Genomic DNA, 23,118 nt, shown 5'->3' with positions numbered 1-23,118 from the left:
ACATAACTTGTTAATAATCAATTTAAAAAGCATGAAGATTAATAATACAGTTATATTCTACTTATATAACCTATACACTTAAAGAAGCAGTCATGTGAATGTACTTGTGGCATACATCGATACACCAAAATTAGTCCATGCAATAAACAAACTGGCACTTCATAGCAAATCAAGAAAAAAGATTTGGACTTATATCACATTGTAGCCGAAAAAGAGACCCAGTAAAAATACATTAAAATAATACTTTTATTAATATATATTAAAATATAATTAAAATAACAAAATGCCCAGCAGGAGGCTATTTAAATGCCATTCAAAGTAGAGAAAAAAAAAATTAATATAAAGATGTCCTTAAGGTAAATTGATTACCCAATAGCAAAATCATACAAGACTAAACCCTAAAATAGCAACTATTGACACAAATAACCACAATCCTAATATAAATATTCATATAATTAGTATAAAGGTAAACAATTTATTTAGATTACCGTATATTGTGTCTGCAGTCTCAGTATCACCATATAAATTATATCTTTATCAATAAGGATATCAATCCTAAAGAAACTACAAAATTAACAGGGTAGCCAGAAGAAATATAATGAACCCAGTGCTATTTATCTAGTGTAATCGGGCATCAATAAAACTGAATGGCGTGACCTCCTCCACCCCAACGTGCATTTCGCACTAGCTTCTTCCTGGAGCCCAATTCCCAGGTGCCTTGGCTGTAAATGACCTCTCTTCCGGTAGTGCTAGAGTGCCGGACATATAGAAATGGACAACTTCCCCTTTTGTCACCTGCTCATGCAAACGAGGTAGGGAACCCGAAGGACATTACGATCTCTCGGGGGTGGTAGTAGCCCAGTCTCGAGCCACCTCAAGGAGCCACTCTCAATCCATTTCTCAAGAAGGATTCATACTGCTTCCTTCCCTCTGTGATCAAACCTGTTGCATACCAGCGATGTTGACCCTCCTTTTTGAGTCATGGTTCCAGCTGGAAGATCTTGCAGTCTTCGAGGCAAGTGTTCCATCTCTACTGCCTGATGGCTGAATGAAATTTGATGATGGGTCCCAAACTCTTCAAAGGACCCCCTTCTCCAATGCTGGTCATACTTTATGACCACCCCCCAGGATGCCAACTGTTGGTACCTTGTGGCTAGCGGGCCCGATAGCACTTCTCCAGCCCTGGTCATGGCTCTTCTCCTTGTCTCTTCTGACCACCCTAGGTCCCGTAGTCCACTCGCAAGTTCCTGGATCCCAGCACTTCCGTCTGCAGTTCACAAAACCCCAGTGATCAAGGCTGTGGCCTGAGTTTGGGACTTGGTGGTTCCAGGAAGACAGACGGATGTGGACCACAGGCTCCTGCCACTTCTGATATCACACCAGTTTCCTCTGGCTCCAATATTCCTCTAGTAACTCCCTTGGGAGTCTCACATAGTTCTGACATCTTTGTCGCACAATAAGCACGCTACACTGTATGGATAACTAACTGAATACAGGAAAAATTGTAATGCTTTTTTGGAGTGTTATGTATCACAGAAATGTACCTCAGACCATGGAATACTGTATGGTTAAGTAATTTAACTGAACAATTTTTTTAATGCAATAATTTAATCCAGAAAATAAATTAACGCTTCTTTTGAGTGTTATATAGCACAGAAATGTACCTCAGTGCAAGAAATATGCTGTGGGTGAGTAATGTAATGAAGAAAAAAATTTCAACTCTTTTTTTGAAGCTTGTGGCCAGAACACAATACATAAAGTGCATATGCACATATTAATTTCTAACTATATTTCAAAATGAGACATTTAGCAAAAAATTCATCAATCATTTGAGCTACCTCACCACGCCAAGGCAATCTCATATGGGGCAGTCCTACTCTACGTTTTTTATATTCGATGTGCCATTGCGGCCTCCTAAATGTATTAAAAGCAAGATCATATTAAATGCACACTATACCTGAAGCGTTTCTGAATCACTCCCATGCAGCCAGAAAAGATGAGCGCAGATAAAGGCCAACCAGGTCCAGACAGACATTTCAGGTTTAAACCTCCACACTCTCCTGACCAGCAATCAAAGATGAAGGGTGATACAGGCCCAGACACAGGTGCACAATTAAATAGAGCCCTGGGGCAGGGCTGGGCTGCTGTGTGTGCACAGCAGCCTAGATCAATCATAATGAATACAGAAAAAATGGCGAACATAACCCAGAGCGCATAGCAACCGTGATGGTCAGCCACAAACCAACATCAAGTAAAAAAGGGGGAGAAGCCAGCGCTGCTTGTGGTCAGAATGCAATACATAAAGTGCATATGCACATATTAATTTCTAACTGTATTTCAAAATGAGACATTTAGCAAAAAATTCATCAATCATTTTAGCTACCCCGCCATGCCAAGGCAATCTCATATGGGGCAGTCCTACTCTATGTTTTTTATATTCGCTGTGCCATTGCAGCCTACTCACCTTTTCTGGCTCCATGGGAGTGATTCAGAAACGCTTCATGTATAGATTGGATTTTAATATGGTCTATCTTGCATTTAATACATTTAGAAGGCCGCAATGGTACAGCAAATATAAAAAATGTAGAGTAGGACTGCTCCATATGAGATTACCTTGGCTTGGCAGGGTAGCTCAAATGATTGAACAATTTTTTGCTAAATGTCTCATTTTGAAATACAGTTAGAAATTAATATGTGCATATGCACTTTATGTATTGCGTTATGACCACAAGCAGCGCTGGCTTCTCCTCTTTTTTACTTGATGTTGGTTTGTGGCTGACCACCATGGTTGCCGTGTGCGCTGGGTTATGTTCATCTTTTCTGGCTGCAAGGGAGTGATTCAGAAACGCTTCAGGTATAGTGTGCATTTAATATGATCTTGCTTTTAATACATTTAGGAGGCCGCAATGGCACATCGAATATAAAAAACGTAGAGTAGGACTGCCCCATATGAGATTGCCTTGGCGTGGCGGGGTAGCTCAAATGATTGATGAATGTCTAAATGTCTCATGCACATATCATGCGCTCTGGGTTATGTTCGCCATTTTTTCTGTATTCATTATGATTGATCTAGGCTGCTGTGCACACACAGCAGCCCAGCCCTGCCCCAGGGCTCTATTTAATTGTGCACCTGTGTCTGGGCCTGTATCACCCTTCATCTGTGATTGCTGGTCAGGAGAGTGTGGAGTGTTATGAACTGGTCACCGAGGAGGATGGCAGGAATAGGCTAGGCCACCAGGAAACCAGAAGGGTTGGTAACTTAGCGGATTGCAGACCCCTAATCCTAGCAACACAACTAGCAGTAGCCGTGGGGCGTACCTACGATGCCCTAGACGCCTCGGCACAGCCGGAGAGCTAACTAAGCCTAAAGCCAGAAAGGTGAAATCTAAACTGCCCCGGAGTAGAACCCCAAAGGAATAGATAGCCCCCAAACATATATTGTCGGTATGACAAGATGAGACACAAGCACAGGCAGAAAAAAGACTGAGCAAATGATGGGGCCCAAACTGTCTAGACAGGATAGGACAGGAAAGACACTGTCTGCAATCACGCAAAAACCCTAAAAAATCCAACATGTCTGATGTACAAAAAACACTGAGATCTCACGACCTCTCCACCAACTATATCAGCATTCTGGTATGAACTGGCAGCAAAGCACAAGAGACTAATATAACAGGGGACTGAACAAACTGACACAAGCTGTAACATATGGAGTGGGGTCCAGCGCTGCCCCAGCAGTGAGCACGCTGAACCCTAACAGCAAAGCAAAAAGCAGAAAAAGGCAAAACCAGATCAGATGCAAAGTATTACCAAATGAATCACTTAACTGAAAAATGCAGGATCAGGCAGGAGACAGCAGACCTCAAAAATGCACAGGAAGAAACAATCACCATCAGCAACTGAGGGAAGCATGCTCACTTATATCCTGCCAGTCAGTAACACCTGATTTCCATTCATCGTCGTCAGGTAGCAGACTTCTATCAACCCGGCCAGCTCCACTATCAGCAGTAACCACCAGAGGGAGCCCCGACCCAGAAATCAGATCCAGAGAATTCACAACAGTGGAGGTTAAACCTGAAATGTCTGTCTGGACCTGGTTGGCCTTTATCTGCGCTCACCTTTTCTGGCTCCATGGGAGTGATTCAGAAACGCTTCAGGTATAGTGTGCATTTAATATGATCTTGCTTTTAATACATTTAGGAGGCCACAATGGCATAGCGAATATAAAAAACATAGAGTAGGCCTGCCCCATATGAGATTTCCTTGGCGTGGCAGGGTAGCTCAAATGATTGATGAATTTTTTGCTAAATGTCTCATTTTGAAATACAGTTAGAAATTAATATGTGCATATGCACTTTATGTATTGTGTTCTGACCACAAGCAGCGCTGGCTTCTCCCCTTTTTTACTTAATCCTTTATTTATTGTCTGTTAAGATCATGATATATGATTAACTGTATCTGAGAATCTCTCAAGATGAAATACCAAGATAAATGGCTGATGTGTGCTGAGAGAAGAAAGCACTCCCGCTCCTGTCAGAGGTGGCCACCTTCTTGAGAGATTCTCCTCTCCTTCTGCACCCTTTACAAACCTCCAATATTGGAATAAGCGATAATATGATAAAGGCTCGGGCTGAGCCGAAACGTCTTTTATTTATATCGCTTCCACTGTGTGCTATATTCCTGTTTGGCTCCCACATGTAATTAAATGACCACCTATTTGCATAAAGTCTGTTTGAGTGTGCGGTGAATTTAATTAACTTGGGTGCATGGCAAGTCACAGAAGGGAGGGAGCACCATTTGACAGTTTCGACCCAAAATTTACTGGAATCAATGGCAGGCACAATGTCACAATTGGAGACCCACTGATGTACCTAAACAGTGGAAACCCCCCAATTCTAACTCCAACCCTAAAATAGTCCTACCCCTGACCCTAATCCCAACCCTAAACCCTAACCACAACCCTAACCTCTACTCTAACACCACCCTAACCCCAACACCCCAACTATAACCCCAACACAACCTTAATCCCAACACAACCGTAACCCCAACACCACAACCGCAATCCCCACACCACAACTACAACCCCAACACCACAACCGCAATCCCAACACCACAACTACAAACCCAACACCACAACCGTAACCCCAACCGTAGCCCCAACACAACCCAGCCCTAGCCCCAGCCCTATCCCTTGCCCAACCCTAGCTCTAACCCCCACCTTAACCCTTGCCCAAACCTAACCCCAGCTCTAACCCTAACCCTAGCCCAACCGTAACCCTAATCCTAATGGAAAAATGGAAATAAATGCATTTTTTAATTTTATTATTTTTACCTAACTAAGGGAGTGATAAAGGGGGGTTTGATTTAATATTTTGTTCATTTTTATCACTGAGATAGGGTCTATCACAGTGATCAAAATCAACCAATAGGAGAAATCCCCTATTGTTGCCAGGTTCCGGCCAGCATGCGCCAGCCATTTTCTTCCCAGATGAAGACGTCCAGGGCTGGGGACAGATCCGGAGGGACCGGGGAACACTGCAGGTACTGGGGGAGCTTGGGATACCCCATTTCTCTCTCCTCTGATGTGTTTGATCATATCAGAGGAGAGAGAAATAACTGGGAAATCGGACTTTTTCTGCGGTCGCCGTTTATCAATGAATAACGGTGATGGAAACACTAGGGATGGTAAAAACTGACTCGAATCATGTTCTCTGGTGTTTCAGCTAAGCCAGTTAGCCGAGATCCTGAAGATTTTCTGATGCTGGGGGGGTGCTACAGCCTTATTTATTAGAGCCATTAAAAAGTGGTGCTGAGGAATAAGTACCCTTAACTGCAGCAGTTAAAAGGTGTACCAGCGGTCATTAAGGGGTTAACCCTCAAAATGATGCGATTGATTTCAATTGCAGCATTTAGAAGGCAGGGAGAGGGAGGGGACTCCTTTTTCCCTCCGACTGGTGGCCCTGCGACATCATTGCGTGGGCCTGATCATTGCCATGGTGACCCAAGGTCATCATGACCACTCCCGGGTCACCAGGCTAGCAAGCTTGTTAGACCATGCTAAGAGCATGGTCTAACAAGCTTTTGTGTCAGTGCAGAAGTGACAGTTCTAAAGAATTGTAATGCTCGTGCTTTGCAATACTTTAGAATTGCGATCAGACTGATAAAAGTGGACTAAGTAAAAAAAGTAAGAAAAAATAGTAGATATTTTGAGAAAGATCACAAGATAATAAAAAATATGCATTTTACTCATAAATTTGAATTTTTATGTAAAAAAGAACAAACAAAAAAGTACGCTTTTGGTATTGCCGAAAACGAACGATCCGTCCTATAAAACTTTCACACTAGTTAACCCCTTCAGTGAACACTTTAAAAGAAAGGGCAAAAAACTTATTTTTCATCATACTGCCGAACAAAAAGTATGATAAAACGAGATGAAAATGAGAACGACTATAAATTAAAAAAAAAAGGGTTTAAATGAAAGTCTAGGTTTCAGTGCTTTTTTGTAACTGCATTTCTGTAATCAATATTTTATAATTTGTGTAATTTTTGTAATATTAATATTTGTAATTTTTGTAACTTTATTATTACAATAATTTAATAATCTTTGTGATATTTATATTTTTTTGTAATTATACTATTGTAGTAATTCAAGAAATTTTTGAAAATTCATCCTGTGTCTTTTACATGGTTTTTATCTGTTCTATATATTAATATTTATTTTGTAATTTTTTTAGATATATCTATGGTTAAGTGCTTCACCGTACTTCTTGTTCCTTATTGCTTTTTCTGGGTGTGTTTTTTCCTTCAAGAACTATTGATCTTATAACGACGGTTTTCATCACTTTGAAGAGAGAGAACAATATGTCGCTATGATTTCACCCAAATATACATATTTTTTGTATTTTTTCACTATATTATTATATGAATGTATTATTTATTTTTGTATATATATATATAAATATACAGTCATATGTAAAAGTTTGGGCACCCCTATTAATGTTAACCTTTTTTCTTTATAACAATTTTGTTTTTTGCAACAGCTATTTCAGTTTCATATATCTAATAACTGATGGACTCAGTTATATTTCAAATGAGGTTTATTGTACTAACAGAAAATGTGCAATCTGCATTTAAACAAAATTTGACTGGTGCAAAAGTATGGGCACCCTTATCATTTTCTTGATTTGAACACTCCTAACTACTTTTTACTGACTTCCTGAAGCACTAAATTGGTTTTGTAACCTCATTGAGCTTTGAACTTCATAGCCAGGTGTATCAAATCATGAGAAAAGGTATTTAAGGTGGCCACTTGCAAGTAGTTCTCCTATTTGATTCTCCTATGAAGAGTGGCATCATGGGCTCCTCAAAACATCTCTAAAATGATCTGAAAACAAAGATTATTCAACATAGCTTTTCAGGGGAAGGATACAAAAAGTTGTCTCAGAGATTTAACCTGTCAGTTTCCACTGTGAGGAACATAGTAAGGAAATGGAAGAACACAGGTACAGTTCTTGTTAAGCCCAGAAGTGGCAGGCCAAGAAAAATATCAGAAAGGCAGAGAAGAAAAATGGTGAGAACAGTCAAGGACAATCCACAGACCACCTCCAAAGACCTGCAGCATCATCTTGCTGCAGATGGTGTCACTGTGCATCGGGCAACAATACAGCGCACTTTGCACAAGGAGAAGCTGTATGGAGAGTGATGCGAAAGAAGCCGTTTCTGCAAGCACGCCACAAACAGAGTCGCCTGAGGTATGCAAAAGCACATTTGGACAAGCCAGTTACATTTTGGAAGAAGGTCCTGTGGACTGATGAAACAAAGATTGAGTTGTTTGGTCATACAAAGAGGCGTTATGCATGGAGGCTAAAAAACACAGCATTCCAAGAAAAACACTTGCTACCCAGAGTAAAATTTGGTGGAGGTTCCATCATGCTTTGGTGCTGTGTGGCCAATGCGGGCAGCGGGAATCTTGTTAAAGTTGAGGGTCGCATGGATTCAACTCAGTATCAGCAGATTCTTGACAATAATGTGCAAGAATCAGTGACGAAGTTGAAGTTATGCAGGGGATGGATATTTCAGCAAGACAATGATCCAAAACACCGCTCCAAATCTACTCAGGCATTCATGCAGAGGAACAATTACAATGTTCTGGAATGGCCATCGCAGTCCCCAGACCTGAATATCATTGAACATCTGTGGGATGATTTGAAGCGGGCTTTCCATGCTCGGCGACCATCAAACTTAACTGGAATTGTTTTGTAAACAGGAATGGTCACAAATACCTTCATCCAGGAACTCGTTAACAGCTACAGCAAGCAACTAGAGGCTGTTATTTTTGCAAAAGGAGGATCTACGAAATATTAATGTCACTTTTATGTTGAGGTGCCCATACTTTTGCACCGGTCAAATTTTGTTTAAATGCAGATTGCACATTTTCTGTTAGTACAATAAACCTCATTTGAATCCAGAAATATAACTGAGTCCATCAGTTATTAGATATATGAAACTGAAATAGCTGTTGCAAAAACCAAAATTGTTATAAAGAAAAAAGGCTAACATTAATAGGGGTGCCCAAACTTTAACATATGACTGTATGTATGATTTTAATAATGTATGATTTGTTTCATATTTGTATCTATATATATTATTATATTACAGCAATATTATTTTCTTTGGCTATATACACTTCTAGATTTAGAAGAAAAAAATCTTTTCACCATTAATGTATAATCCTCTTTACAATGATAATCTTTAGATTCACAAGGCTTCATATTTAATTTCACGAGCTTTTTTGTGTTCACAATTACGGCATTTATATTCCCTTTATACAATTCATTTCATGGACTGCACACTTCCCCGCTCTGAGGTCACCCAGTCATATGGTCCTGTGCAGACAGTGCAGGTGCCTGAAGTCTTTCATTAACACCTGGGTCTGACCAGAGCAATGGGGAAGTGCCAATTTGTTCCCTGATTATGACGTGACTTCCTGTCATTTGGTATAAAAAGCACTACCGTGGCCATGTCATCTAAGCCCCCATAGAGGAAGCATTCAGCGAAATGGCGCTGTCGTGGTTGGAGCGCACACCGGGCATTCCTGCATTGAAGCACTTTCAGGTATAACCGCACTTTATTGCTGCTAATCTCTTTTTGCCTCATAGTTTAAGCACCATTGTTTTATGTGCATGTGCGCATTTTTTACCTTAAAAGCACCCTTAAAAGAAAAAAATATTAGTGTAATGCAGCTTTTTTTTTCTTCTTGTGATCTTCATTTGACAGAGGGTATTATACTTATGTGCACGCAGGCACTTCATTTCAGATACACATTCATTTGCAATATATTTTTTGGTTGCTGCTTTTTCATTTCTTTTTTGTTTATGGTATCTTATTATTGTTATTTATGTGCACGCAAGCACTCTTTTGTAGGAGATATATCCTTTACCTAGAATTCATTGATGGCTCTGCAGCATTTTGGATTAACCTACACATGTTATAATCTGTGTTTCAGGTGCCAGATATCTGTTCTAATTATAATTTTTTCATTATGTGAGATTTAATATTTTTTTTCACTGTTTAAATTATTTTTTTTTTCACTATGCACTTTAATATGTGGATATTATGTGTATTCATTAATTTCATTATTTAAACATTTTTCTAAAAAACATTTTTGCTTTTCTGGCTTGAACTGCAGGAGTGCTTCTTTGCCATTACTCATTTGCATGATTTATTCCGGTGTTTTGCACTCTTTTGAGTTCCGCAGGCTTGATTCGCTTTTGCATTTAATATATTATATTTTTTAACTATATTTCATCAATAAAGATTTTTTTTATCTTTAAAAAATTTTTTTGGGCTACGCAACGTTTTTTCCTCCAGCTTTATTTCTGGTGGTTGTGTTAGTATATTTCATGAATTGACATTCTTTTTTGCTCATCACAGCTGAAAACGACATCTTAACCTGCAAAAAAAAAAAGCCCCCATACAGCTCCATCAGCGGATATCTAAGAAAGTTATAGCTTTCAGAATAAAGAGATGCAAAAATAATTATTTTTTCTATAAACTTGTTTTTATAGTGTAAAAGAACTAATACATAAAAAATTACATGAATGTGGTATCATTGTAATTGTACTGACCAAAAGAAAAAAGCTGCATTCTCAATATTACCGCACGTAGAATGGCATTAAAAAAAATCCTGAATTGCTGTTTTTTGTTCATTCTGCCTTCCAAAAATTGGAATAGAAAGCAAACAAAAACGGGTATGTGTCCTGTGATGAACTCACACCTCGCCACCCCACCTGATGTCACTATTACGTCAGAAGGATCACATACTGCTTTCTCCCCACTTTCACCAACGTGATGTTCCGCACCCCTTGGGCACAGGCAAGGTCAGCTTGGTACAGTTTTTACACAGACACCCCCTGTCCACATGAGACCGGGGAGGCATGGGGAGTGAGATTATGTGGCCATGCAGTCGCTGACGTGGCACCACATTCACTCACAACCCTGACAGGCTGAGAGGCCCCTTTCACTAGCACCAGTGAAACAGAGCACTGCCAGCCCAATAGGACTGTCACCAGTTTTTCGTTAGATATAAACTAGGTCCATTAACCAGATTATATTGAGCCAGTAAGCAGTTCTGGTAGCATGGAAAGTTGTGGATTCGTGGATCAAGATAAAAGACCAGTCAAAGGTTAAATTATATATTTAATTGCCTTGAGGGCACACTGGACCACTGCAAAATGTTCAGTTTGTCTGATTTTTCACTTTGTAGGTATATATTTAAGCAAAATGTTATTTTATTCTATAAACTACTGACAACATGTCTTCGAATTTCCAAGCAATAAATCTTGTATTTATTTTCAGAAAATGAGAAATCGTCAAAAATAACAAAAAAATGCAGTGTTTGCAGACCTCAAATAATGCTAATTAGGAAACAACAATACTAATATTTTAACTCAGGAAGAGTTCAGAAATCAATATTTTGTGGAATAACCATGATTGTTAATGACAGCTTTCATGCGTCTTGGCATGCTTTCCGCCAGCCTTTCACGCTGCTTTTGGGCGACCATATGCCACTCCTGGTACAAAGATGTAAGCAGTTCTTCTTTGTTTGATGGCTTGTGACTATCCATCTTCCTCTTAATTACATTCCAGAGGTTTTCAATGGGGTTCAGGTCTGGAGATTGGGCTGGCCATGACAGGCATTTGATGTGGTGATCCTTCATCCACACATTGATTGACCTAGCTGTGTGGCAGGCACATTGTCCTGCTGTAAAAAAACAGTCCTCAGAGTTGGGGAACATTGCCTGATCCTGTTTTTCCAGGATAACCTTGTATGCGGCTTAATTCATACATCCTTCGCAAAGATTAACCGGCCCAATTCCAGCTTTGCTGAAGCCTCTCCAGATCATCAACAATCCTCCACCAAATTTCACAGTGGGTGCAAGACACTGTGGCTTGTACGCCTCTCCAGGTCTCCGTCTTACCACTAGACGACCAGGTGTTGGGCAAAGCTGAAAATTAGACTATCAGAGAAGATTACCTTACTCCAATCCTCTATGGTCCAATCCATATGGTCCTTGGCAATCTTCAGCCTGGCTCTCCTTTGCTTCTCATTGATGAAAGGCTTTTTTCTAGCTTTACATGATTTGAGCCCTGCCTGTAGGAACCTGTTATGAACTGTTCTTGCCATGCACTTCATCCCAGCTGCCATTTGCCATTCGTTTTGTAGGTCACTCGACGTCATCCTGCGGTTGCTGAGTGACATTCGAATAAGATGACGGTCATCCCGGTCAGTGAACAGTCGTTTTCGCCCTCTGCCTGTCTGTAGCTTTGTTGTCCCCAATATCTGCGGCTTGACCTTGTTGTAATTGACTGCCATCTTAGAAATTTTAAGGATGGAGGCAACATGATGCTCACTGTATCCCTCTGCTAGTAAAGCCAGAGTTGAGCTCTTCTTTTCCTCACTCAAGACTATTCTTTTCAACTCCTTTGGAATGGTTAAAAGCTATTTTTATTACTTTTGGGATATTACTAGTACTTGTTTTGCCATCCAGTTTGTCCTATTGCAAGAGGATTGTGAACACCACAGCAGGATTTTTTTATACTTTCCTTCATGAAATAAGATTAGGATCAGGCAATCACCTAATCAAAAGCACATAAAGTAGAATTAGGTGTACTCTGGATGGAATTCAACTGACACTGGAATGGAGTGGCTGTCAGACATGTAGAGAAGCTGATTTTTATAAAACTGTACAGTGGTCTCTTAATTTTTGCCAGAGCGGTATATAACCGTCAGATATGCAAATATGGGTGAAGTACAAAAGATATGAGCAGATGGATCATGTCAATTATGGGTTTGATGTTCAACCATGTATGCACTGGACTGCAGAGGGCATGGACTGCCAGCTGGTTACTAGTTCCTTAAAAGCATGTTACTCAACCGAGCTCCACTTTCAAAGTGAACAACAAGCATAACAGAGAGTGACCACATGTCCTTACAGAAGCCTTTATCCCCTTGCTTTGTCACACCCTCTTCCACTCCCAGGAGGGTCCTTATCCCCCTCCCCTGGAGGTTTGTATCTACATCTCGGCTGCACACAAAAGTAGACACAGGTACACTGTCTCTTTAAATCTTCTGCTGGTTTATTATACTAGTGTCATAAACCAACACAATGTAAAAAATAAACACAGCTCTTTGGGCAAAACAGGAAAACAAAATGGTATACAGTCTCTGCAGCTCTGGGGATCCTCCCACTCAGGATATAACAGCCAGGTTCAGTACAGTTTAACACAAAACCACTTCTCTGGAGTGGGGATCCAGACCCACTGAAAACTGAATGTCTCAGGAGGCCAACTTTTTAAACCCCAGAGCATACCCTGAGCTGGAGATAAAGTGGACATCCTCCTACCCGCTCTATGGTTGACCACAAAAACCAAGCCCTTAAAATGGCCAATTAACTCCTCTCAACACATAGTGAACTGGAGCAAAACATCTGGGTTTCAAATCACTGAAGCTAACAGTCTCAGTGAAATGTATCTCTCCTGCAGCACTTCGCCAGTAACTTTGTCACAATATGACATTGTTCATTGGCTGTGAACACCCATTACCTGTCTGATGGCATCGGAAGCATGAAAACTTTCTCACGCTCGCGCTTGATGTCAGACAGTTCCTACGTGTTCACAGCGAGATACTGGACAGCAGTAGCAGACGCTGCTCAGTGTGTCTGCTGGTTGACAGACTGTTTGGTCGCATCATGCAACCATGCAGCCTGCCATCTAGATGTAGCAGAGCTAGACCTGCCAAGGACAAATGGATTATTATCTTTGCGTAAAGGTGAACTATATTGTTTTTTATTTTAATTCTCTTGCAGGAGACAATGGCGTCTGTGGAATTAAGATTTATTAAAGGAGTCTGTGTATTTATTTCAATTAAAGGACTATGGGGTTAGTAATTGGGATGTTGTATAGATGCCTTTACATTACTAACCTCGGGGCTTGATGTCACCTGACAATACAAAGGTGACATCAACCCCCTCAACTATAATCCCACTTACTGCTACAGGGTAAGTGGGAAAAGCGAGGCTAAGTGCCAGAATTGGCGCATGTTACAGAGCTGATGTTTTTAGCCTGGGGCGCAATATCCATGGCCCCTCCTAGACTATTAATATCAGCCTGTAGCTGTCTGCCTAGCCTTTGTTGGTTATTAATTATAGGGGGATCCTACATGATTTTTGGGTGGTGCCACACTTTAATAGCCAGTAAAGGTTAAGTATACATCTGTGCACTGATATTAATAGCCTGGGAAGCTCCATTGGGTATTACCCCCTTCCCAGGCTATAAACATCTGCCTCCAGCCATCAGTTTTCCCTCTGCTGGTTAAAAAAATTACACTGGAGCCCTTGCCATTTTTTTCAGAAAAATAATCTTTAATAATTGAATACATGTACAGTAAGCTCAGGGCCGGCGTTAGGGGCAGGCAGACTAGGCAGCTGCCTAGGGCCCCCGCTCCCCCAGGGGAGGCCCCCGGCGCCGACTCCCCCCCCCACCACCACATTGAACTGTACTGGCGACTGCCGGTACAGTTCAAAGCAATGATGGAGGAGAGAGCGTCAGCCGACGCTCCCTCTCCTATCATTCCCCGCTCTGCCTCTGATGCGTACCTGCTCTGTCAGAGGCAGAGCAGTAGGCTGGAGTGGGAGCAGCGCAAGCACGAGGAGAAGGTGAGGAGTGTGTTTTTGTTTTTTTTAACATATCGCTGTGTGTGCTGGACTGTGAGGACAGACTCGGAGGGGGGGAGGGGTATGCCATGTGTGGCTGGGCTGTATATACCATGTGCGGCTGGGCTGTATATACCATGTGGAGCTGGGCTGTATATACTATGCGACTATGTTATATAATATGGGGACTACATTATATTCTATGGGGGGGCTGTATTATATTCTATGGGGGGTGATTGCATCATACTCTGAGGGGGCTACATTATACTATGTGAGGAGGCTACATTGTATTCTACGGGGGGCTGCATTGTACAAATGTTGAACGACTTCAATATTGTTGATCACTCATTTAGCGGCCTGAACTCAGCGTATCTAACTACAACCGAAATGTTTTGTGTGATGTGCAATATGTTAGCATTTGGGGCCCCATTTTAAACTTTGCCTAGGGTCCCACTTTGGAAGCCCCTGTCACACATACCGATCTCGCTAGTGACATCGCTGCTGCGTCACAAGTTTTGTGACGCAACAGCAATCTCACCAGCGAGATCGCTGTGTGTGACACTGACCAGCGACCGGCCCCCTTGCTGGTTATCGCTGATCATCCTGGAATAGCCAGGACATTTTTTTTATCCCTGGTCTCCCGCTGGCCAGCACGCATCGCTGCGTGTGACAGGCGGGAGACCAGCGATCAGCGCACTGTTAACTAAGGTAAACGCAGAGTTTCTAAGCACCAGGCGGTGACGCACGCCCCTTAGAATCCCGATGTGTACCTTAGTTACCAGCTCCCTGCATCAGCGCGCTGGTAACTAAAGTACACAGCGACGCCGCGCACTTGGCGTCGCTGGTGCTGATCGCTGGTGAAGCTGTCTGTCTGACAGCTCACCAGCGATCATGTAGCAACTCACCAGCGATCCTGACAAGTTGATATCGCTGGTGAGTCGCTATGTGTGACGGGGCCCTAAGCTGCACACACAGTACTGATCGTATATGTCACTGAAATCTGTATATCTATGTATTCTATGTGTATACACTGTATGTAATCCATCTATTCTAGAAAAAAGTGAAAAAGCTGAAGAAATGTACTAAACTGTTGACTGCAGTCTGAATCAGTCCTTAGTACAAAGCATACCACCTGATAGTGAGCTAGTTGGTGCATGAAAAATGTGCTGAAGACCAAGTGCATTCAATATTGAAAAAAGGAAACCGCACTCACCATTGTTTCCTAAAAAAGGTTAATGTCATTTATTCCATGTGGCGGGACAATCCTTTAACATGCAGGGGGAGCGGGAAAGTGAAGGAGGACAAAAGCCGTTTCACACCTATTCCAGCGCTTCTGTGGATCCAAACTTCTTCCCTTCTGAGCTTTGCACTGTGCCTCAAAAGTAGCTTTCGGCCACATATGGGGTATCGGTGTACTCAGAAAAAATGCACAACAAATTTTGGGGTCCATTTTCTTCTGCTATCCTCATTAAAATGTTTTTTTCATTTTGACAGTTCAAAGTTGTAAAATTCTGTGGAGCACCGGGGGGGTTCAGCATGCTCATCACACATACAAATACATTCCTTGAGGTGTCTAGTTTCCAAAATGGGGTCATTTGTGGGGGTTTCCACTGTTAAAGCACATTAGGGGCTTTCCAAATGCAACATGGTGTCCACTCTTGATTCCAACCTATTTTGCTGTCAAAAAGTCCTTCCCTTCCGAGCCCTGCTATGTGCTCAAACAGTTGTTTTCCCCCACATTTGGAGGTATTGGCGTACTCGGGAGAAATTGCACAACAAATTTTAGGTTCCATTTTCTCCTGTTACCCTTGTGAAAATAAAAAAAATTGGGGATGAAAAACATTTTTGTGGGAAAAATGTTAGTTTCTATTTTCACGGCTCTATGTTATAAGCTTTTGTGAAGCACATGGGAGTTCAAAGTGTTCTCTAAACATCTAGATAAGTTACTTGAGGGGTGTAGTTTCCAAAATGGGGTCACTTGTGGGAAGTTTTCATTGTTTAAGCACATCAGTGGCTCTCCAAGCGCGACATGGAGTCCGCTAATAATTCCAGACAATTTTGCTTTCCAAAAGTCAAATGGGGCTCCTTCCCTTCTGAGCCCTGCCGTATGCCCAAACAGTAGTTTTTCTTCACATATGGGTTATCTGCATACAACAATTTTACATTGCATTTTCTCTTGTTACCCTTGTGAAAATAAAAAAATTGGCGCTTAAAGAACATTTTTCTTGGAAAAATGTGATTGTTTATTTTCATGGCTCTTACATGGCATTCACTCTCAATTTCAGCCATTTTTGCGTTCAAAAAGTAAATTAGTGCTGCTTCCCTTCCGAGTCCTGCTGTGCACCCACACATGGACTATCGGTGTGCTCCGGAGAAATTGCCCAACAAATTGGGTTCTATTTTGTCCTATTGCCCTTGTAAAAATAAAGTTTGGGCTAAAGTAAAATATTTATAAAAAAAAAGTAAAATGTTACATTTTTTTCCTTCCACATTCCAAAAATTCCTGTGAAGCGCCGCAAAAGTTAGTAAACTTCTTGAATGTGGTTTTGTGGACTTTGAGGGATGCAGTTTTTAGAATGCTGTCAATTTGGGGTATTTTTTGTCATAGTTCCCCCCAAGTTCACTTCAATTGTGATGTGATCCCTAAAAAATGGTTTTGTAAACTTTGTTGGAAAATTAGAAATTGCTGATCAACTTTTAACCCTTCTAATGTCTTAACAAAAAAGTTTTTTTTAATGATGTAGAGGTAAAGTAGACATGTGTCAAATGTTATTTATTAACTAAGTATGATATAACTCTCTGAACTTCTGATATTTTCAAAAATAAACACAAGTTATATTTAACAAATTTTACCACATGTATCTAAAAAACACTCTCAGATTCAGTGGGATCAGTTTAAGCCTTTCAGAGTTATTACCAAATACAGGGACACTGGTCAGAATTGCAAAATTTGCCTAGTCATGAAGGTGTATCTGTTTATGAAAATGGTTTGAGGTGTACAGTCTGTTTTATATTTTTAAATTTATGTACATATTATGTATACATCCAGGATTTATTTTCTTACTACCTGTGCTGCACTTTAAGGCTGGAGTCACACATGTTTAAAAAATCGGTCTCTTTTACACGGACTAGAATCACAGAAATGTTCCCTGAACAGTGATCCGTATGTCATCCATGTGCAATGGGAGGGTGCGGTTTTCTCGCATCTAAGCATCTGTGTGTCATCCGAATGGTGAGATTTTCTCGCCAGCTTGCAAAATGGAGATATAATGGATTCATGGCCTCAAATATTCATGAAAACATATATAAATCAATAAATGTCAGTGAGACACACATATATATATATATATATATATATATATATCTTTATATTTCATACAGAGCTAGATAGCAGAATAGCTAATAATTCAATTTTTTGTGTTTTTTAAATCATTTCATAATATTGGATTAATAATGGATAGGTGTCTTATTGACACCTCTCCATTATTAGCCAGGCTTAATGTCACCTTACAATAGCAAGGTGACATTAACCTCTTATTACCCCATATGCCATCCTTTCCAGGGCAATGGGAAAAGAGAGGCTAAGTGCTGTAATTGGTGCATCTTACAGATGCGCCTTTTTTGGGGTGGCTGGGGACAGATGTTTTTTAGCCAGGGTTGGGGGGGGGAAATAACAATGGTCCCTTTCTAGGCTATTAATATCTGCGCCCTCAGTGACTGGCTTTCCCTCTCTGGCAGAGAAAATTGCGCAGGAACCCTCGCCATTTTTTTCCGTGATTAAACTCTTTAATTTAATACCTACAGCTCCAATTTTTTACACACATACACTACTAACATTATTAGTGACGGACATATATAAATCTAATGGATATGCAATGGTTTACAATATGTAAACTATGTCTCATATCCTGTCGGGTTCTGTAATGATTTTACAGAAGCCGACAACTGAATTATCACCTATTCTGCTATCTATATCTCTATGAAATATAAATATATGTGTGTCAATGACATATATATATATATATATATATACACCTATACTATGTGTATACATGTATCCTATCCATTCTATTGTAAGCTGTCAGTGCAATTTTACAGTATAGCGGACTGAATTGTCGGTTTTCTAAGGGTCACCGATGCGTACGCAAATCACACACGTAGTCAGTGTGTAATCCGTTTTTTTCTCGCACCCATAGACTTGCATTGGTGAGTCTCAGCCGTAATACGGTGCAAATTGCAGCATGCTGCGATTACTCTCCCATGTATTACACGGGCAAGAAAAAATGGAAGCTGCCCCATAGATTAACATTGATTCGAGTGATATGCAATTTTTTTTTTTTTTTTTCTCGCATAGCACTCGTCTGTATTTCTCCGGCCTAATTGTAGATTAGGTATGTATCAGGGTCCATAGTGAGATCTAACGTTGAGCAGGGGTGCCATATCACAAATATTAGGGTGTCAACTCCGCAGATAGGTAGAGATATGCATTTGTACAGACTCACCTCTTTAATTTTATATTTACAGAGTTTTTTTCTTCTAGACTTTTTTAGTAGATCTTATTAAAAGTTATATTTTAGGGGTCTTTTTCTCTTTTTGATTTGTTTTCGTTATTGGGGCTCCGCTCTATATAAAATTATGGTTTTGATGTTAAAAGCTGCTTTCTACAATACCAGCAAAATCTAGGAGATTTTAGAAATTTCATGCACACACTTGCTTTTTTTTTTCCTGACTGAAATCAAACGGTGCTCTCTTCCTTCTGAGCCCTGCCATGCACCCAAACAGTGACTTTCCCCCACATATGGGGTATTGGCGTACTCAGGAGAAATTGCACAACGTATTGTGTGGTCCATTTTCTCCTGATACTCTTGTGAAAATCAAAAAGTTTGGTTCCAAAGTAAATTTTTTGTTAATAAAGTAAAATGTTCATTTTTTCCTTTCACATTGCTTTAGTTCTCATGAAGAACCTGAAGGGTTAATAAACTTCTTGAATGTGGTTTTGCGCACCTTGAGGGGTGCAGTTTTTAGAATGGTATAACTTTTGGGTGTTTTTTGTCATATTGACCCCCCCCAAACTCACTTCAAATATGAGGTGGTCCCTAAGAAAAATGGTTTTGTAAATTTTGTTGGAAAAATGGGAAATCACTGGTCAACTTTTAACCATTATAATATCCTAACAAAAAAATTATGTTTACAAAATTGTGCTGATGTAAAATAGACATGTGGGAAATGATATTTATTAACTATTTTGTGCGATATGACTCTCTAATTAAAGGACACAAAATTTAAAAGTTTGAAAATAGCTAAATTTTCAAAATGTTTGACATATTTCATTTTTTTTTCATAAATAAACGCAAGTAGAGTTGATAGACTTTAGGCGGGCTAGGTTTCATGAAACAAAATTTGTTTCAGATGAAACTGGTCTGACTAGGGCAAAAAAAGTCGTAGTTTCGTCCAAAACCTGACCCCAATGCAAGTCAATGGGAAATAAAAGTCGGCATTGAGTGGATGAATGTCATCCGCTCAATGCTGACTTTTATTTCCCATTGACTTGCATTGGGGTCGGGTTTCGGACGAAACTCCGACTTTTTTGCCCTAGTCGGACCAGTTTCATCTGAAACAAGTTTTGTTTCATGAAACCCGATCCGACTAAAGTCGCTTAACTCTAAACGCAAGTCATATAAAAGAACTTTTACCACTGACATGAAGTACAATATGTCACGAAAAAACTTTTTCAGAATCAGTGGGATCTGTTGAAGCATTCCAGAGTTATTACCTCATAAAGTGATAGTGGTCAGAATTGTAAAAATTGGCTTGGTCATGAAGTAAGAAATTGGCTCTGTCACTAAGGGGTTAAACCATAATTGTCTTGGTATCATCACATGAGCAGTTGTTAGGATTAGTACAGTTTAATTAACCCCTTAGTGACAGAGCCAATTTGCTACTTAATGACCAAGCCAATTTGTACAATTCTGACCACTGTTACTTTATGAGGTTATAACTCTGGCACGCTTTAACAAATGCCGCTGATTCTGTGACTGTTTTTTCATGAGATATTTTACTTTATGTTAGTGGTAAAATTTCTTCGATATGACTTGCGTTTATTTATGAAAAAAACAGAAATATGGCAAAAAATTTTAAGATTTCACAATTTTCAAACTTTTAATTTTTATGCCCTTAAATTAGAGATATTTCCCACAAAATAGTTAATAAGTAACATTTCCCACATGTCTACTTTACATCAGCACAATTTTGGAAACAAATTTTTTTTGTTAGTAATTTATAAGGGTTAAAAGTTGACCAGCGATTTCTCATTTTTACAACAAAATTTACAAAACCATTTTTTTAGGGACCACATCACATTTAAAGTCACTTTGAGGGGCGTACATGATAGAAAATACCCAAAAGTGACACCATTCTAAAAACTGCACCACTCGAGGTGCTCAAAACCACATTCAGGAAGTTAATTAACCTTTTATGTGCTTCACAGGAACTGAAGCAATGTGAAAGGAAAAAATGAACATTTAACTTTTTTCAAACATTTTACTTCAGAACCAATTTTTTTATTTTCACAAGTATAAAAAGAGAAAATGAACCACAAAATTTGTTGTGCAATTTCTCCTAAATATGCTGATAACCAATATGTGGGGGTAAATGACTGTTTGTGCGCATGACAGAGCTCAGAAAGAAAGGAGCGCCGTTTGACTTTTTCAATGCAGAATTCGCTGAAACTGAGATCGGACGCCATGTTGCATTTGGAGAGCCCCTGATGTGCCTAAACAGTGGAAACCCCCCCACAAGTGGCCCCATTTTAGAAACTAGACAACCCAAGGAACTTATCTAGATGTGTGGTGAGCACTTTGAATCCCCAAGTGTTTCGCTAAACCCTAACCTTAATCCCAACCCTAACCTTAATCCAAACCCTAACCCCAACTCTAGTCCCAAACCTAACTTTAGCCCCAACCCTAACCTGACTTTAGTCCAACTCACTTTAGCCCAACTCTAACTCTAATGGGAAAACGGAAATAAATACTTTTTTTAATTTTATTATTTTTTCCATAACTATGGGCTTGATAAAGGGGGGTATGATTTATTTTTTTTTTATTTTGATCACTGTGATAGGGGCGATCACAGTGATCAAAATGAACCAATAGGAAAAATCTCCTATTGGTGCCAGCCGGCAGATCCCGGAGGGTGCACTGTGAATGTGCCCGCCATTTTCTAACTGGAAGAAGACGCTGGTGGTTGTGGGGGGGGGAGCTGGAGGGCCCAGGGACACCAGGAGGTACCGGGGGTGGATTGGGGACCCTATTTCTCTCTCCTCTGATGTGCGATCACATCAGAGGAGAGAGAAATTAAATGAGAAATCTGCCTTTTTTTTTTTTTTTTTTTTTTGGCGGTCACCGTTATACCAATAATAACGGCCATTTCAACACCGGGACCAGTAAAAACCGACCCGAATCATGTTCTTTGGGGTCTCGGCTACGCCCAGCAGCCGAGACCCTGAAGAAATTCCAACTCTGGGGGGCGCTATACACTTTTTCCTCTGCGCCATTAAACTGTGGTTTAAGTATCCTTAACTGCCGCTGTTAAAAGGCGTATCGGCGGTCGTTAAAGGGGTTAAATTAGTGATATGTGTGAAAGTAAACAATGCGTTACCTACTTAACGCTCTACTCGTGTGAATCTACACATCACAATCAGTGATCCACCCAATCACTGATTGGGTGGATCAAGGAAATGCTGTAGATATAGTATATCTTGACTTTAGCAAAGCATTTGACAAAGTATCTCATGCAATCCTTATTGAAAAAATGACTAAGTATGGAATGGACAAGGCAACTGTTAGGTGGATTCATAACTGGCTTAGTGATCGGACCCAAAGAGTGGTCGTAAATGGCTGCACATCCAGTTGGAAGAATGTCTCAAGTGGGGTACCACAGGGCTCTGTCCTAGGCCCTGTATTATTCAACATCTTTATCAACGATTTAGATGAAGGAATTGAGGGTAAACTGATTAAATTTGCTGATGACACAAAGCTAGGAGGGATAGCTAATACTAGTGAAGAGAGAGAGAGGATTCAAAAAGATATAAATAAACTGGAGACGTGGGCAGCAACTAACAGAATGGTTTTTAACAGGGAAAAATGCAAAGTACTACATCTGGGCAATAAAAATGAAAAAGCATATACAGAATGGGAGGAATAGGGCTAAGCAACAGCACATGTGAAAAAGACTTGGGTATACTAATAGATCACAGACTGAAAATGAGTCAACAGTGTGATGCAGCAGCAAAAAAGGCAAATGCAATTCTAGGATGTATTAACAGAAGCATACAGTCTAGATCACGTGAAGTCATTATTTCACTCTACTCCTCTTTGGTCAGACCTCATCTGGAATATTGTGTCCAGTTTTGGGCACCACATTTTAAAAAAGACATCAACAAACTGGAGCAAGTTCAGAAAAGAGCGACCAGAATGGTGACCGGTCTGCAAACCCTGTCTTATGAGGAAAGGTTGCAGGATTTGGGAATGTTTAGTTTGCAAAAGAGAAGACTAAGAGGAGACTTAATAGCTGTCTACAAATATCTAAAGGGCTGTCACATTGTAGAAGGATCAACTTTATTCTCATTTGCACAAGGAAAGACTAGAAGCAATGGGATGAAACTGAATGGGAGGAGACACAGATTAGATATTAGAAAAAACTTTTTGACAGAGTGATCAATGAGTGGAACAAGCTGCCACAAGAACTGGTGAGTTCTCCTTCAATGGAAGTCTTCAAACAGAGGCTGGACAGACATCTGACTGGGATGATTTAGCGAATCCTGCTTTGAGCAGGGGGTTGGACCAGATGGCCCAGGAGGTCCCTTCCAACTCTACGATTCTATGATTCAACTCAATCCCCTACCAAT

At 40.3% G+C, this 23,118-nt stretch overlaps 1 protein-coding gene across 1 annotated transcript in view; it reads right to left on the bottom strand.

Annotated features, from left to right (window-relative positions):
- ATP8B3 (ATPase phospholipid transporting 8B3) overlaps positions 1 to 23,118 on the bottom strand; it is an 807,548-nt gene that overhangs the window by 146,265 nt on the left and 638,165 nt on the right. The window lies entirely within an intron of this gene.

Source organism: Dendrobates tinctorius, unplaced genomic scaffold (assembly GCF_039654945.1).
Source record: "Dendrobates tinctorius isolate UK_male_01 unplaced genomic scaffold, ASM3965494v1 ptg000011l, whole genome shotgun sequence".
In the NCBI taxonomy this organism is placed as follows: Eukaryota; Metazoa; Chordata; class Amphibia; order Anura; family Dendrobatidae; genus Dendrobates; species Dendrobates tinctorius.
Note: the sequence above shows the minus strand (reverse complement) of the source record. Positions and strands in the feature narration are given on the sequence as shown.